The following is a 17,857-nucleotide window of genomic DNA, read 5'->3' as shown; positions in this document are numbered from 1 at the left end:
ACATAAATACCACAAGAAAGTTGATGGGCAAAAAGCGGCGCGGTAGCTCAATTGGTAGAGCATTGCACGCGAAATGCGAAGGTTGTGGGTTCGGTTCCCACCTGCGGCAAGTTGTTTTTTCATCCGCTTTAATTTCTTATAATTTATCGTTTCTTCATACAATTTATTAGGCACAACTAATTTCCCCTATGTTGTCCTTGCTGTCAGTCCTTGTTGGCTTCTAATGATATGACTAATAAATATCGAGCCCCTCGGTTCACCCCCATTCTTCTCTGTTATTACATAACGAGGGTCTCGAATCCGGCAAGATTGATGCCTACAGGTAGCATATGTGGGTTTATTGACCAGTTTCCTTCACCCAAAAAGATCACTTTCTCGTGACGCGTGCGTCAACGAGGACGTTCCACGTCCGCCGCCAAGGTCTTTGAGTGGTGGCGCTGGCTAACACTCCCAGGGTTTACCAGTGCACATAAATACCCAAGACAGTTGATGGGGAAACAGCGCCGCCGTAGCTCAATTGGTAGAGCATCGCACGCCAAATGCGAAGGTTGTTGGTTCGGTTCCCACCTGCGGCAAGTTGTTTTTTCATCCACTTTAATTTCTAATAATTTATCGTTTCTTCATTCCGTTTATTAAGCACAACTAATTTCCCCTGTGTTGTCCTTGCTGTCAGTGCTTGTTGGCTTCTCATGATATAAATAATAAATATCGGGCCCTTGCTAAACCCCCTTTCTTCTCGTTTATTACATAACGAGGGTCGCGAATCCGGCAATATTGATGCCTTCAGGTAGCATATGTGGGTTTATTGACCAGTTGCCTTCACCGAAAAAGATCACTTTCTCGTGACGCCTGCGTCAACGAGGACGTAACACGTCCGCCGCCAAGGTCTGTGAGTGGTGGTGCTGGCTTACACTCTAAGGGTTTAATAGTACGCATAACTACCCAAGAAAGTTGATGGGGAAACAGTGTCGCGGAAGCTTAATTGGTAGAGCATCGCATGCGAAATGCGAAGGTTGTGGGTTCGCTTTCCACCTGCGGTAAGTTGTTTTTTCATCCGCTTTAATTTCTAATATTTTATCGTTTCTTCATACCATTTATTAGGCACAACTAATTTCCCCTATGTTGTCCTTGCTGTGAGTCCTTGTTGGCTTCTCATGATATGACTATTAAATATCGAGCCCCTCGGCTAACCCCCTTTCTTCTCTTTTATTACATAACGAGGGTCTCGAATCCGGCAAGATTGATGCCTTCAGGTAGCATATGTGGGTTTATTGACCAGTTTTCTTCACCCAAAAAGATCACGTTCTCGTGACGCCTGCGGCAACGAGGACGTTCCACTTCCGCCGCCAAGGTCAGTGAGTGGGGGCGCTGGCTAACACTTCCAGGAGTTTACTAGTACACATAAATACCCAAGAAAGTTGATGGGGAAAGAGCACCGCGGTAGCTCAATTGTTAGAGCATCGCACGCGAAATGCGGAGGTTGTGGGTTCCGTTCCCACCGGCGGCAAGTTGTTTTTTCATCCGCTTTAATTTCTAATAGTTTATCGTTTCTTCATACCATTTATTAGGCACAACTAATTTCCCCTATGTTGTCCTTGCTGTCAGTCCTTGTTGGCTTCTCATGATATGACTATTAAATATCGAGCCCCTCGGCTAACCCCCTTTCTTCTCGTTTATTACATAACAAGGGTCTCGAATCCGGCAACATTGATGCCTTCAGGTAGCATATGTGGGTTTATTCACAAGTTTCCTTCCCCCAAAAAGATCACGTTCTCGTGACGCCTGGGGCAACGAGGACGTTCCTTGTCCGCCGCCAAGGTCTGTGAGTGGTGGCGCTGGCTAACACTCCAAGGATTTTACTAGTACACATAAATACCACAAGAAAGTTGATGGGGAAACAGCCGCGCGGTAGCTCAATTGGTAGAGCATCGCACGCGAAATGCGAAGGTTGTAGGTTCCGTTCCCACCGGCGGCAAGTTGTTTTTTCGTCCACTTTAATTTCAAATAATTTATCGTTTCTTCATTCCATTTATTAAGCACAACTAATTTCCCCTATGTTGTCCTTGCTGTCAGTGCTTGTTGGCTTCTCATGATATGACTAATAAATATCGGGCCCCTCGCTTAACCCCGTTTCTTCTCGTTTATTACATAACGAGGGTCGCGAATCCGGCAATATTGATGCCTTCAGGTAGCGTATGTGGGTTTATTGACCAGTTGCCTTCACCCAAAAAGATCAATTTCTCGTGACGCCTGCGTCAACGAGGACGTTCCGCGTCTGCCGCCAAGGTCAGTGAGTGGTGGCGCTGGCTAACACTCCCAGGATTTTACTAGTACACATAAATACCACAAGAAAGTTGATGGGCAAAAAGCGGCGCGGTAGCTCAATTGGTAGAGCATTGCACGCGAAATGCGAAGGTTGTGGGTTCGGTTCCCACCTGCGGCAAGTTGTTTTTTCATCCGCTTTAATTTCTTATAATTTATCGTTTCTTCATACAATTTATTAGGCACAACTAATTTCCCCTATGTTGTCCTTGCTGTCAGTCCTTGTTGGCTTCTAATGATATGACTAATAAATATCGAGCCCCTCGGTTCACCCCCATTCTTCTCTGTTATTACATAACGAGGGTCTCGAATCCGGCAAGATTGATGCCTACAGGTAGCATATGTGGGTTTATTGACCAGTTTCCTTCACCCAAAAAGATCACTTTCTCGTGACGCGTGCGTCAACGAGGACGTTCCACGTCCGCCGCCAAGGTCTGTGAGTGGTGGCGCTGGCTAACACTCCCAGGGTTTACCAGTGCACATAAATACCCAAGACAGTTGATGGGGAAACAGCGCCGCCGTAGCTCAATTGGTAGAGCATCGCACGCCAAATGCGAAGGTTGTTGGTTCGGTTCCCACCTGCGGCAAGTTGTTTTTTCATCCACTTTAATTTCTATTAATTTATCGTTTCTTCATTCCATTTATTAAGCACAACTAATTTCCCCTATGTTGTCCTTGCTGTGAGTGCTTGTTGGCTTCTCATGATAAGACTAATAAATATCGCGCCCCTCGGTTAACCCCCTTTCTTCTCGTTTATTACATAACGAGGGTCTCGAATCCGGCAACATTGATGCCTTCACGTAGCATATGTGGGTTTATTGACCAGTTGCCTTCACCGAAAAAGATCACTTTCTCGTGACGCCTGCGTCAACAAGGATGTAACACGTCCGCCGCCAAAGTCTGTGAGGGGTGGCGCTGGCTAACACTCCCAGGGCTTACTAGTACACATAAATACCCAAGAAAGTTGATGGGGAAACAGCGCCGCGGTAGCTCAATTGCTGGTGGATCGCACGCGAAATGCGAAGGTTGTGGATTCGGTTCCCACCTGCGGCAAGTTGTTTTTTCATCCACTTTCTTTTCTATTAATTTATCGTTTCTTTATTCCATTTATTAAGCACAACTAATTTCCCCTATGTTGTCCTTGCTGTCAGTCATTGTTGGCTTCTCATGATATGACTAATAAATATCGAGCCCCTCGGTTAACCCCCTTTCTTCTCTTTTATTACATATCGAGGGTCTCGAATCCGGCAAGATTGATGCCTTCAGGTAGCATATGTGGGTTTATTGACCAGTTTTCTTCACCCAAAAAGATCCCGTTCTCGTGACACCTGCGGCAATGAGGACGTTCCACGTCCGCCGCCAAGGTCAGTGAGTGGTGGCGCTGGCTAACACTTCCAGGAGTTTACTAGTACACATAAATACCCAAGAAAGTTGATGGGGAAACAGCACCGCGGTAGCTCAATTGGTAGAGCATCGCAGGCGAAATGCGAAGGTTTTGGGTTCCGTTCCCACCGGCGGCAAGTTGTTTTTTCGTCCACTTTAATTTCAAATAATTTATCATTTCTTCATTCCATTTATTAAGCACAACTAATTTCCCCTATGTTGTCCTTGCTGTCAGTGCTTGTTGGCTTCTCATGATATGACTAATAAATATCGGGCCCCTCGCTTAACCCCGTTTCTTCTCGTTTATTACATAACGAGGGTCGCGAATCCGGCAATATTGATGCCTTCAGGTAGCATATGTGGGTTTATTCACCAGTTGCCTTCACCCAAAAAGATCAATTTCTCGTGACGCCTGCGTCAACGAGGACGTTCCACGTCCGCCGCCAAGGTCAGTGAGTGGTGGCGCTCGCTAACACTCCCAGGATTTTACTAGTACACATAATTACCACAAGAAAGTTGATGGGCAAAAAGCGGCGCGGTAGCTCAATTGGTAGAGCATTGCACGCGAAATGCGAAGGTTGTGGGTTCGGTTCCCACCTGCGGCAAGTTGTTTTTTCATCCGCTTTAATTTCTAATAATTTATCGTTTCTTCATACAATTTATTAGGCACAACTAATTTCCCCTATGTTGTCCTTGCTGTCAGTCCTTGTTGGCTTCTAATGATATGACTAATAAATATCGAGCCCCTCGGTTCACCCCCATTCTTCTCTGTTATTACATAACCAGGGTCTCGAATCCGGCAAGATTGATGCCTTCAGGTAGCATATGTGGGTTTATTGACCAGTTTCCTTCACCCAAAAATATCACTTTCTCGGGACGCGTACGTCAACGAGGACGTTCCACGTCCGCCGCCAAGGTCTGTGAGTGGTGGCGCTGGCTAACACTCCCAGGGTTTACCAGTGCACATAAATACCCAAGAAAGTTGATGGGGAAACAGCGCCGCGGTAGCTCAATTGGTGGAGGATCGCACGCGAAATGCGAAGGTTGTGGATTCGGTTCCCACCTGCAGCAAGTTGTTTTTTCATCCACTTTCATTTCTATTAATTTATCGTTTCTTCATTCCATTTATTAAGCACAACTAATTTCCCCTATGTTGTCCTTGCTGTCAGTGCTTGTTGGCTTCTCATGATATGACTAATAAATATCGGGCCCCTCGCTTAACCCCGTTTCTTCTCGTTTATTACATAACGAGGGTCGCGAATCCGGCAATATTGATGCCTTCAGGTAGCATATGTGGGTTTATTGACCAGTTGCCTTCACCCAAAAAGATCAATTTCTCGTGACGCCTGCGTCAACGAGGACGTACCGCGTCCGCCGCCAAGGTCAGTGAGTGGTGGCGCAGGCTAACACACCCAGGATTTTACTAGTACACATAAATACCCAAGAAAGTTGATGGGGAAACAGCGCCGTGGTAGCTCGATTGGTAGAGCATCGCACGTGAAATGCGAAGGTTGTGGGTTCCGTTCCCACCGGCGGCAAGTTGTTTTTTCATCCACTTTAATTTCTAATAATTTATCGTTTCTTCATTCCGTTTATTAAGCACAACTAATTTCCCCTGTGTTGTCCTTGCTGTCAGTGCTTGTTGGCTTCTCATGATATAAATAATAAATATCGGGCCCTTGCTAAACCCCCTTTCTTCTCATTTATTACATAACGAGGGTCGCGAATCCGGCAATATTGATGCCTTCAGGTAGCATATGTGGGTTTATTGACCAGTTGCCTTCACCGAAAAAGATCACTTTCTCGTGACGCCTGCGTCAACGAGGACGTAACACGTCCGCCGCCAAGGTCTGTGAGTGCTGGTGCTGGCTTACACTCTAAGGGTTTAATAGTACGCATAAATACCCAAGAAAGTTGATGGCGAAACAGTGTCGCGGAAGCTTAATTGGTAGAGCATCGCACGCGAAATGCGAAGGTTGTGGGTTCGCTTTCCACCTGCGGTAAGTTGTTTTTTCATCCGCTTTAATTTCTAATATTTTATCGTTTCTTCATACCATTTATTAGGCACAACTAATTTCCCCTATGTTGTCCTTGCTGTGAGTCCTTGTTGGCTTCTCATGATATGACTATTAAATATCGAGCCCCTCGGCTAACCCCCTTTCTTCTCTTTTATTACATAACGAGGGTCTCGAATCCGGCAAGATTGATGCCTTCAGGTAGCATATGTGGGTTTATTGACCAGTTTTCTTCACCCAAAAAGATCACGTTCTCGTGACGCCTGCGGCAACGAGGACGTTCCACTTCCGCCGCCAAGGTCAGTGAGTGGGGGCGCTGGCTAACACTTCCAGGAGTTTACTAGTACACATAAATACCCAAGAAAGTTGATGGGGAAAGAGCACCGCGGTAGCTCAATTGTTAGAGCATCGCACGCGAAATGCGGAGGTTGTGGGTTCCGTTCCCACCGGCGGCAAGTTGTTTTTTCATCCACTTTAATTTCTAATAATTTATCGTTTCTTCATTCCGTTTATTAAGCACAACTAATTTCCCCTGTGTTGTCCTTGCTGTCAGTGCTTGTTGGCTTCTCATGATATAAATAATAAATATCGGGCCCTTGCTTAACCCCCTTCCTTCTCGTTTATTACATAACGAGAGACGCGATTCCGGCAATATTGATGCCTTCAGGTAGCATATGTGGGTTTATGGACCAGTTGCCTTCACCGAAAAAGATCACTTTCTCGTGACGCCTGCGTCAACGAGGACGTAACACGTCCGCGGCCGAGGTCTGCGAGTGGTGGTGCTGGCTTACACTCTAAGGGTTTAATAGTACGCATAAATACCCAAGAAAGTTGATGGGGAAACAGTGTCGCGGTAGCTTAATTGGTAGAGCATCGCACGCAAAATGCGAAGGTTGTGGGTTCGCTTCCCACCTGCGGTAAGTTGTTTTTTCATCCGCTTTAATTTCTAATAATTTATCGTTTCTTCATACCATTTATTAGGCACAACTAATTTCCCCTATGTTGTCCTTGCTGTCAGTCCTTGATGGCTTCTCATGATATGACTATTAAATATCGAGCCCCTAGGCTAACCCCCTTTCTTCTCTTTTATTACATAACGAGGGTCTCGAATCCGGCAAGATTGATGCCTTCAGGTAGCATATGTGGGTTTATTGACCAGTTTTCTTCACCCAAAAAGATCACGTTCTCGTGAGGCCTGCGGCAACGAGGACGTTCCACGTCCGCCGCCAAGGTCAGTGAGTGGGGGCGCTGGCTAACACTCCCAGGGTTTAATAGTACGCATAAATACCCAAGAAAGTTGATGGGGAAACAGCGTCGCGGTAGCTTAATTCGTAGAGCATCGCACGCGAAAAACGAAGGTTGTGGGTTCACTTCCTACCTGCGGCAAGTTGTTTTTTCATCCGCTTTAATTTCTAATAATTTATCGTTTCTTCATACCATTTATTAGGCACAACTAATTTCCCCTATGTTGTCCTTGCTGTCAGTCCTTGTTGGCTTCTCATGATATGACTATTAAATATCGAGCCCCTCGGCTAACCCCCTTTCTTCTCGTTTATTACATAACAAGGGTCTCGAATCCGGCCACATTGATGCCTTCAGGTAGCATATGTGGGTTTATTCACAAGTTTCCTTCCCCCAAAAAGATCACGTTCTCGTGACACCTGGGGCAACGAGGACGTTCCACGTCCGCCGCCAAGGTCAGTGAGTGGGGGCGCTGGCTAACACTCCCAGGATTTTACTAGTACACATAAATACCCAAGAAAGTTGATAGGGAAACAGCACCGTGGTAGCTCAATTGGTAGAGCATCGCACGCGAAATGCGAAGGTTGTGGGTTCCGTTCCCACCGGCAGCAAGTTGTTTTTTCATCCACTTTTTTTCTAATAATGTATCGGTTTCTTCATTCCATTTATTAAGCACAACTAATTTCCCCTGTGTTGTCCTTAATGTCAGTGCTTGTTGGCTTCTCATGATATAAATAATAAATATCGGGCCCTTGCTTAACCCCCTTCCTTCTCGTTTATTACATAACGAGAGACGCGATTCCGGCAATATTGATGCCTTCAGGTAGCATACGTGGGTTTATGGACCAGTTGCCTTCACCGAAAAAGATCACTTTCTCGTGACGCCTGCGTCAACGAGGACGTAACACGTCCGCGGCCAAGGTCTGCGAGTGGTGGTGCTGGCTTACACTCTAAGGGTTTAATAGTACGCATAAATACCCAAAAAAGTTGATGGGGAAACAGTGTCGCGGTAGCTTAATTGGTAGGGCATCGCACGCGAAATGCGAAGGTTGTGGGTTCGTTTCCCACCTGCGGCAAGTTGTTTTTTCATCCGCTTTAATTTCTTATAATTTATCGTTTCTTCATACAATTTATTAGGCACAACTAATTTCCCCTATGTTGTCCTTGCTGTCAGTCCTTGTTGGCTTCTAATGATATGACTAATAAATATCGAGCCCCTCGGTTCACCCCCATTCTTCTCTGTTATTACATAACGAGGGTCTCGAATCCGGCAAGATTGATGCCTACAGGTAGCATATGTGGGTTTATTGACCAGTTTCCTTCACCCAAAAAGATCACTTTCTCGTGACGCGTGCGTCAACGAGGACGTTCCACGTCCGCCGCCAAGGTCTGTGAGTGGTGGCGCTGGCTAACACTCCCAGGGTTTACCAGTGCACATAAATACCCAAGACAGTTGATGGGGAAACAGCGCCGCCGTAGCTCAATTGGTAGAGCATCGCACGCCAAATGCGAAGGTTGTTGGTTCGGTTCCCACCTGCGGCAAGTTGTTTTTTCATCCACTTTAATTTCTATTAATTTATCGTTTCTTCATTCCATTTATTAAGCACAACTAATTTCCCCTATGTTGTCCTTGCTGTGAGTGCTTGTTGGCTTCTCATGATATGACTAATAAATATCGCGCCCCTCGGTTAACCCCCTTTCTTCTCGTTTATTCCATAACGAGGGTCTCGAATCCGGCAACATTGATGCCTTCACGTAGCATATGTGGGTTTATTGACCAGTTGCCTTCACCGAAAAAGATCACTTTCTCGTGACGCCTGCGTCAACAAAAATGTAACACGTCCGCCGCCAAAGTCTGTGAGGGGTGGCGCTGGCTAACACTCCCAGGGCTTACTAGTACACATAAATACCCAAGAAAGTTGATGGGGAAACAGCGCCGCGGTAGCTCAATTGCTGGTGGATCGCACGCGAAATGCGAAGGTTGTGGATTCGGTTCCCACCTGCGGCAAGTTGTTTTTTCATCCACTTTCTTTTCTATTAATTTATCGTTTCTTTATTCCATTTATTAAGCACAACTAATTTCCCCTATGTTGTCCTTGCTGTCAGTCATTGTTGGCTTCTCATGATATGACTAATAAATATCGAGCCCCTCGGTTAACCCCCTTTCTTCTCTTTTATTACATATCGAGGGTCTCGAATCCGGCAAGATTGATGCCTTCAGGTAGCATATGTGGGTTTATTGACCAGTTTTCTTCACCCAAAAAGATCACGTTCTCGTGACACCTGCGGCAATGAGGACGTTCCACGTCCGCCGCCAAGGTCAGTGAGTGGTGGCGCTGGCTAACACTTCCAGGAGTTTACTAGTACACATAAATACCCAAGAAAGTTGATGGGGAAACAGCACCGCGGTAGCTCAATTGGTAGAGCATCGCAGGCGAAATGCGAAGGTTTTGGGTTCCGTTCCCACCGGCGGCAAGTTGTTTTTTCGTCCACTTTAATTTCAAATAATTTATCATTTCTTCATTCCATTTATTAAGCACAACTAATTTCCCCTATGTTGTCCTTGCTGTCAGTCCTTGTTGGCTTCTAATGATATGACTAATAAATATCGAGCCCCTCGGTTCACCCCCATTCTTCTCTGTTATTACATAACCAGGGTCTCGAATCCGGCAAGATTGATGCCTTCAGGTAGCATATGTGGGTTTATTGACCAGTTTCCTTCACCCAAAAATATCACTTTCTCGGGACGCGTACGTCAACGAGGACGTTCCACGTCCGCCGCCAAGGTCTGTGAGTGGTGGCGCTGGCTAACACTCCCAGGGTTTACCAGTGCACATAAATACCCAAGAAAGTTGATGGGGACACAGCGCCGCGGTAGCTCAATTGGTGGAGGATCGCACGCGAAATGCGAAGGTTGTGGATTCGGTTCCCACCTGCAGCAAGTTGTTTTTTCATCCACTTTAATTTCTATTAATTTATCGTTTCTTCATTCCATTTATTAAGCACAACTAATTTCCCCTATGTTGTCCTTGCTGTGAGTGCTTGTTGGCTTCTCATGATATGACTAATAAATATCGCGCCCCTCGGTTAACCCCCTTTCTTCTCGTTTATTCCATAACGAGGGTCTCGAATCCGGCAACATTGATGCCTTCACGTAGCATATGTGGGTTTATTGACCAGTTGCCTTCACCGAAAAAGATCACTTTCTCGTGACGCCTGCGTCAACAAGGATGTAACACGTCCGCCGCCAAAGTCTGTGAGGGGTGGCGCTGGCTAACACTCCCAGGGCTTACTAGTACACATAAATACCCAAGAAAGTTGATGGGGAAACAGCGCCGCGGTAGCTCAATTGCTGGTGGATCGCACGCGAAATGCGAAGGTTGTGGATTCGGTTCCCACCTGCGGCAAGTTGTTTTTTCATCCACTTTCTTTTCTATTAATTTATCGTTTCTTTATTCCATTTATTAAGCACAACTAATTTTCCCCTATGTTGTCCTTGCTGTCAGTGCTTGTTGGCTTCTCATGATATGACTAATAAATATCGGGCCCCTCGCTTAACCCCGTTTCTTCTCGTTTATTACATAACGAGGGTCGCGAATCCGGCAATATTGATGCCTTCAGGTAGCATATGTGGGTTTATTCACCAGTTGCCTTCACCCAAAAAGATCAATTTCTCGTGACGCCTGCGTCAACGAGGACGTTCCACGTCCGCCGCCAAGGTCAGTGAGTGGGGGCGCTGGCTAACACTCCCAGGATTTTACTAGTACACATAAATACCCAAGAAAGTTGATAGGGAAACAGCACCGTGGTAGCTCAATTGCTGGTGGATCGCACGCGAAATGCGAAGGTTGTGGATTCGGTTCCCACCTGCGGGAAGTTGTTTTTTCATCCGCTTTAATTTCTAATAATTTATCGTTTCTTCATACAATTTATTAGGCACAACTAATTTCCCCTATGTTGTCCTTGCTGTCAGTCCTTGTTGGCTTCTAATGATATGACTAATAAATATCGAGCCCCTCGGTTCACCCCCATTCTTCTCTGTTATTACATAACCAGGGTCTCGAATCCGGCAAGATTGATGCCTTCAGGTAGCATATGTGGGTTTATTGACCAGTTTCCTTCACCCAAAAATATCACTTTCTCGGGACGCGTACGTCAACGAGGACGTTCCACGTCCGCCGCCAAGGTCTGTGAGTGGTGGCGCTGGCTAACACTCCCAGGGTTTACCAGTGCACATAAATACCCAAGAAAGTTGATGGGGAAACAGCGCCGCGGTAGCTCAATTGGTGGAGGATCGCACGCGAAATGCGAAGGTTGTGGATTCGGTTCCCACCTGCAGCAAGTTGTTTTTTCATCCACTTTCATTTCTATTAATTTATCGTTTCTTCATTCCATTTATTAAGCACAACTAATTTCCCCTATGTTGTCCTTGCTGTCAGTGCTTGTTGGCTTCTCATGATATGACTAATAAATATCGGGCCCCTCGCTTAACCCCGTTTCTTCTCGTTTATTACATAACGAGGGTCGCGAATCCGGCAATATTGATGCCTTCAGGTAGCATATGTGGGTTTATTGACCAGTTGCCTTCACCCAAAAAGATCAATTTCTCGTGACGCCTGCGTCAACGAGGACGTACCGCGTCCGCTGCCAAGGTCAGTGAGTGGTGGCGCAGGCTAACACACCCAGGATTTTACTAGTACACATAAATACCCAAGAAAGTTGATGGGGAAACAGCGCCGTGGTAGCTCGATTGGTAGAGCATCGCACGTGAAATGCGAAGGTTGTGGGTTCCGTTCCCACCGGCGGCAAGTTGTTTTTTCATCCACTTTAATTTCTAATAATTTATCGTTTCTTCATTCCGTTTATTAAGCACAACTAATTTCCCCTGTGTTGTCCTTGCTGTCAGTGCTTGTTGGCTTCTCATGATATAAATAATAAATATCGGGCCCTTGCTAAACCCCCTTTCTTCTCATTTATTACATAACGAGGGTCGCGAATCCGGCAATATTGATGCCTTCAGGTAGCATATGTGGGTTTATTGACCAGTTGCCTTCACCGAAAAAGATCACTTTCTCGTGACGCCTGCGTCAACGAGGACGTAACACGTCCGCCGCCAAGGTCTGTGAGTGCTGGTGCTGGCTTACACTCTAAGGGTTTAATAGTACGCATAAATACCCAAGAAAGTTGATGGGGAAACAGTGTCGCGGAAGCTTAATTGGTAGAGCATCGCACGCGAAATGCGAAGGTTGTGGGTTCGCTTTCCACCTGCGGTAAGTTGTTTTTTCATCCGCTTTAATTTCTAATATTTTATCGTTTCTTCATACCATTTATTAGGCACAACTAATTTCCCCTATGTTGTCCTTGCTGTGAGTCCTTGTTGGCTTCTCATGATATGACTATTAAATATCGAGCCCCTCGGCTAACCCCCTTTCTTCTCTTTTATTACATAACGAGGGTCTCGAATCCGGCAAGATTGATGCCTTCAGGTAGCATATGTGGGTTTATTGACCAGTTTTCTTCACCCAAAAAGATCACGTTCTCGTGACGCCTGCGGCAACGAGGACGTTCCACTTCCGCCGCCAAGGTCAGTGAGTGGGGGCGCTGGCTAACACTTCCAGGAGTTTACTAGTACACATAAATACCCAAGAAAGTTGATGGGGAAAGAGCACCGCGGTAGCTCAATTGTTAGAGCATCGCACGCGAAATGCGGAGGTTGTGGGTTCCGTTCCCACCGGCGGCAAGTTGTTTTTTCATCCACTTTAATTTCTAATAATTTATCGTTTCTTCATTCCGTTTATTAAGCACAACTAATTTCCCCTGTGTTGTCCTTGCTGTCAGTGCTTGTTGGCTTCTCATGATATAAATAATAAATATCGGGCCCTTGCTAAACCCCCTTTCTTCTCATTTATTACATAACGAGGGTCGCGAATCCGGCAATATTGATGCCTTCAGGTGGCATATGTGGGTTTATTGACCAGTTGCCTTCACCGAAAAAGATCACTTTCTCGTGACGCCTGCGTCAACGAGGACGTAACACGTCCGCCGCCAAGGTCTGTGAGTGGTGGTGCTGGCTTACACTCTAAGGGTTTAATAGTACGCATAAATACCCAAGAAAGTTGATGGGGAAACAGTGTCGCGGAAGCTTAATTGGTAGAGCATCGCACGCGAAATGCGAAGGTTGTGGGTTCGCTTTCCACCTGCGGTAAGTTGTTTTTTCATCCGCTTTAATTTCTAATATTTTATCGTTTCTTCATACCATTTATTAGGCACAACTAATTTCCCCCATGTTGTCCTTGCTGTGAGTCCTTGTTGGCTTCTCATGATATGACTATTACATATCGAGCCCCTCGGCTAACCCCCTTTCTTCTCTTTTATTACATAACGAGGGTCTCGAATCCGGCAAGATTGATGCCTTCAGGTAGCATATGTGGGTTTATTGACCAGTTTTCTTCACCCAAAAAGATCACGTTCTCGTGACGCCTGCGGCAACGAGGACGTTCCACTTCCGCCGCCAAGGTCAGTGAGTGGGGGCGCTGGCTAACACTTCCAGGAGTTTACTAGTACACATAAATACCCAAGAAAGTTGATGGGGAAAGAGCACCGCGGTAGCTCAATTGTTAGAGCATCGCACGCGAAATGCGGAGGTTGTGGGTTCCGTTCCCACCGGCGGCAAGTTGTTTTTTCATCCGCTTTAATTTCTAATAATTTATCGTTTCTTCATACCATTTATTAGGCACAACTAATTTCCCCTATGTTGTCCTTGCTGTCAGTCCTTGTTGGCTTCTCATGATATGACTAATAAATATCGAGCCCCTCGGTTAACCCCCTTTCTTCTCTTTTATTACATATCGAGGGTCTCGAATCCCGCAAGATTGATGTTGTTTTTTCATCCACTTTAATTTCTATTAATTTATCGTTTCTTCATTCCATTTAATAAGCACAACTAATTTCCCCTATGTTGTGCTTGATGTCAGTGCTTGTTGGCTTCTCATAATATGACTAATAAATATCGTGCTCCTCGGTTAACCCCCTTTCTTCTCGTTTATTACATAACAAGGGTCTCGAATCGGGCAAATTGATGCCTTCAGGTAGCATATGTGGGTTTATTGACCAGTTTATTTCACCCAAAAAGATCACGTTGTCGTGACGCCTGCGGCAATGAGGGCGTTCCACGCCCGCCGCCAAGGTCAGTGAGTGGTGGCGCTGGCTAACACTCCCAGGATTTTACTAGTACACATAAATACCACAAGAAAGTTGATGGGGAAACAGCCGCGCGGTAGCTCAATTGGTAGAGCATTGCACGCGAAATGCGAAGGTTGTGGGTTCGGTTCCCACCTGCGGCAAGTTGTTTTTTCATCCGCTTTAATTTCTAATAATTTATCGTTTCTTCATACAATTTATTAGGCACAACTAATTTCCCCTATGTTGTCCTTGCTGTCAGTCCTTGTTGGCTTCTCATGATATGACTAATAAATATCGAGCCCCTCGGTTAACCCCCTTTCTTCTCTTTTATTACATAACGAGGGTCTCGAATCCGGCAACATAGATGCCTTCAGGTAGCATATGTGGGTGTATTGACCAGTTTCCTTCACCCAAAAAATCAGGTTCTCGTGACGCCTGGGGCAACGAGGACGTACCGCGTCCGCCGCCAAGGTCAGTGAGTGGTGGCGTTGGCTAACACTCCCAGGATTTTATTAGTACACATAAATACCCAAGAAAGTTGATGGGGAAACAGCGCCGTGGTAGCTCAATTGGTAGAGCATCGCACGCGAAATGCGGAGGTTGTGGGTTCCGTTCCCACCGGCGGCAAGTTGTTTTTTCATCCACTTTAATTTCTAATAATTTATCGTTTCTTCATTCCGTTTATTAAGCACAACTAATTTCCCCCGTGTTGTCCTTGCTGTCAGTGCTTGTTGGCTTCTCATGATATAAATAATAAATATCGGGCCCTTGCTTAACCCCCTTCCTTCTCGTTTATTACATAACGAGAGACGCGATTCCGGCAATATTGATGCCTTCAGGTAGCATATGTGGGTTTATGGACCAGTTGCCTTCACCGAAAAAGATCACTTTCTCGTGACGCCTGCGTCAACGAGGACGTAACACGTCCGCGGCCAAGGTCTGCGAGTGGTGGTGCTGGCTTACACTCTAAGGGTTTAATAGTACGCATAAATACCCAAGAAAGTTGATGGGGAAACAGTGTCGCGGTAGCTTAATTGGTAGAGCATCGCACGCAAAATGCGAAGGTTGTGGGTTCGCTTCCCACCTGCGGTAAGTTGTTTTTTCATCCGCTTTAATTTCTAATAATTTATCGTTTCTTCATACCATTTATTAGGCACAACTAATTTCCCCTATATTGTCCTTGCTGTCAGTCCTTGATGGCTTCTCATGATATGACTATTAAATATCGAGCCCCTAGGCTAACCCCCTTTCTTCTCTTTTATTACATAACGAGGGTCTCGAATCCGGCAAGATTGATGCCTTCAGGTAGCATATGTGGGTTTATTGACCAGTTTTCTTCACGCAAAAAGATCACGTTCTCGTGAGGCCTGCGGCAACGAGGACGTTCCACGTCCGCCGCCAAGGTCAGTGAGTGGGGGCGCTGGCTAACACTCCCAGGGTTTAATAGTACGCATAAATACCCAAGAAAGTTGATGGGGAAACAGCGTCGCGGTAGCTTAATTCGTAGAGCATCGCACGCGAAAAACGAAGGTTGTGGGTTCACTTCCCACCTGCGGCAAGTTGTTTTTTCATCCGCTTTAATTTCTAATAATTTATCGTTTCTTCATACCATTTATTAGGCACAACTAATTTCCCCTATGTTGTCCTTGCTGTCAGTCCTTGTTGGCTTCTCATGATATGACTATTAAATATCGAGCCCCTCGGCTAACCCCCTTTCTTCTCGTTTATTACATAACAAGGGTCTCGAATCCGGCCACATTGATGCCTTCAGGTAGCATATGTGGGTTTATTCACAAGTTTCCTTCCCCCAAAAAGATCACGTTCTCGTGACACCTGGGGCAACGAGGACGTTCCACGTCCGCCGCCAAGGTCAGTGAGTGGGGGCGCTGGCTAACACTCCCAGGATTTTACTAGTACACATAAATACCCAAGAAAGTTGATAGGGAAACAGCACCGTGGTAGCTCAATTGGTAGAGCATCGCACGCGAAATGCGAAGGTTGTGGGTTCCGTTCCCACCGGCAGCAAGTTGTTTTTTCATCCGCTTTAATTTCTAATAATTTATCGTTTCTTCATACCATTTATTAGGCACAACTAATTTCCCCTATGTTGTCCTTGCTGTCAGTCATTGTTGGCTTCTCATATTATGACTAATAAATATCGGGCCCCTCGGTTAACCCCCTTTCTTCTCATTTATTACATAACGAGGGTCTCGAATCGGGCAAATTGATGCTTCAGGTAGCATATGTGGGTTTATTGACCAGTTTCCTTCACCCAAAAAGATCACTTTCTTTTGACGCCTGCGTCCAGGAGGACGTTCCACGTCCGCCGCCAAGATGAGTGAGTGGTGGCGCTGGCTAACACTCCCAGGATTTTACTAGTACACATAAATACCATAAGAAATTCGATGGGGAAACAGCGGCGCGGTAGCTCAATTGGTAGAGCATTTCACGCGAAATGCGAAGGTTGTGGTTTCGGTGCCCACCTGCGGCAAGTTGTTTTTTCATCCGCTTTAATTTCTAATAATTTATCGTTTCTTCATACAATTTATTAGGCACAACTAATTTCCCCTATGTTGTCCTTGCTGTCAGTCATTGTTGGCTTCTCATATTATGACTAATAAATATCGGGCCCCTCGGTTAACCCCCTTTCTTCTCATTTATTACATAACGAGGGTCTCGAATCGGGCAAATTGATGCTTCAGGTAGCATATGTGGGTTTATTGACCAGTTTCCTTCACCCAAAAAGATCACTTTCTTTTGACGCCTGCGTCCAGGAGGACGTTCCACGTCCGCCGCCAAGATGAGTGAGTGGTGGCGCTGGCTAACACTCCCAGGATTTTACTAGTACACATAAATACCATAAGAAAGTCGATGGGGAAACAGCGGCGCGGTAGCTCAATTGGTAGAGCATTTCACGCGAAATGCGAAGGTTGTGGTTTCGGTGCCCACCTGCGGCAAGTTGTTTTTTCATCCGCTTTAATTTCTAATAATTTATCGTTTCTTCATACAATTTATTAGGCACAACTAATTTCCCCTATGCTGTCCTTGCTGTCAGTCCTTGTTGGCTTCTCATGATATGACTAATAAATATCGAGCCCATTGGTTAACCGTCTTTCTTCTCTTTTATTACATAACGAGGGTCTGGAATCCGGCAAGATTGATGCCTTCAGGTAGCATATGTGGGTTTATTGACCAGTTTCCTTCACCCAAAAAGATCACTTTCTCGTGACGCCTGCTTCAACGAGGACGTCACACGTCCGCCGCCAAAGTCTGTGAGTGGTGGCGCTGGCTAACACTCCCAGGGTTTACTAGTACACATAAATACCCAAGAAAGTTGATGGGAAACAGCGCCGCGGTAGCTCAATTGGTGGAGGATCGCACGCGAAATGCGAAGGTTGTGGATTCGGTTCCCACCTGCGGCAAGTTGTTTTTTCATCCACTTTAATTTCTATAAATTTATCGTTTCTTCATTCCATTTATTAAGCGCAACTAATTTCCCCTATGTTGTCCTTGCTGTCAGCGCTTGGTGGCTTATCATGATATGACTACTAAATATCGTGCTCCTCGGTTAACCCCCTTTCTTCTCGTTTTTTACATAACGAGGGTCTCGAATCCGGCAAGATTGATGTTGTTTTTTCATCCACTTTAATTTCTATTAATTTATCGTTTCTTCATTCCATTTAATAAGCACAACTAATTTCCCCTATGTTGTG

General features: G+C 45.7%; 5 non-coding genes across 5 annotated transcripts; all 5 read left to right on the top strand.

Moving 5' to 3' along the window:
• Positions 1 to 502: 502 nt before the first annotated feature.
• Positions 503 to 575, top strand: TRNAW-CCA (transfer RNA tryptophan (anticodon CCA)). The gene has a single exon. It is a non-coding gene; the product is annotated as a tRNA-Trp (tRNA).
• A 2,261-nt stretch (positions 576 to 2,836) lies between these two features.
• On the top strand, positions 2,837 to 2,909 carry TRNAW-CCA (transfer RNA tryptophan (anticodon CCA)). The gene has a single exon. It is a non-coding gene; the product is annotated as a tRNA-Trp (tRNA).
• A 3,658-nt stretch (positions 2,910 to 6,567) lies between these two features.
• TRNAL-CAA (transfer RNA leucine (anticodon CAA)) lies at positions 6,568 to 6,640 on the top strand. The gene has a single exon. It is a non-coding gene; the product is annotated as a tRNA-Leu (tRNA).
• A 1,791-nt stretch (positions 6,641 to 8,431) lies between these two features.
• TRNAW-CCA (transfer RNA tryptophan (anticodon CCA)) lies at positions 8,432 to 8,504 on the top strand. The gene has a single exon. It is a non-coding gene; the product is annotated as a tRNA-Trp (tRNA).
• Positions 8,505 to 15,163: 6,659 nt separating this feature from the next.
• On the top strand, positions 15,164 to 15,236 carry TRNAL-CAA (transfer RNA leucine (anticodon CAA)). The gene has a single exon. It is a non-coding gene; the product is annotated as a tRNA-Leu (tRNA).
• Positions 15,237 to 17,857: the final 2,621 nt, after the last annotated feature.

Source organism: Dermacentor variabilis, chromosome 9 (assembly GCF_050947875.1).
Source record: "Dermacentor variabilis isolate Ectoservices chromosome 9, ASM5094787v1, whole genome shotgun sequence".
Classification (NCBI taxonomy): Eukaryota; Metazoa; Arthropoda; class Arachnida; order Ixodida; family Ixodidae; genus Dermacentor; species Dermacentor variabilis.
The sequence above is the reverse complement of the archived record's forward strand: the minus strand, read 5'-3'. Positions and strand labels throughout refer to the sequence as shown.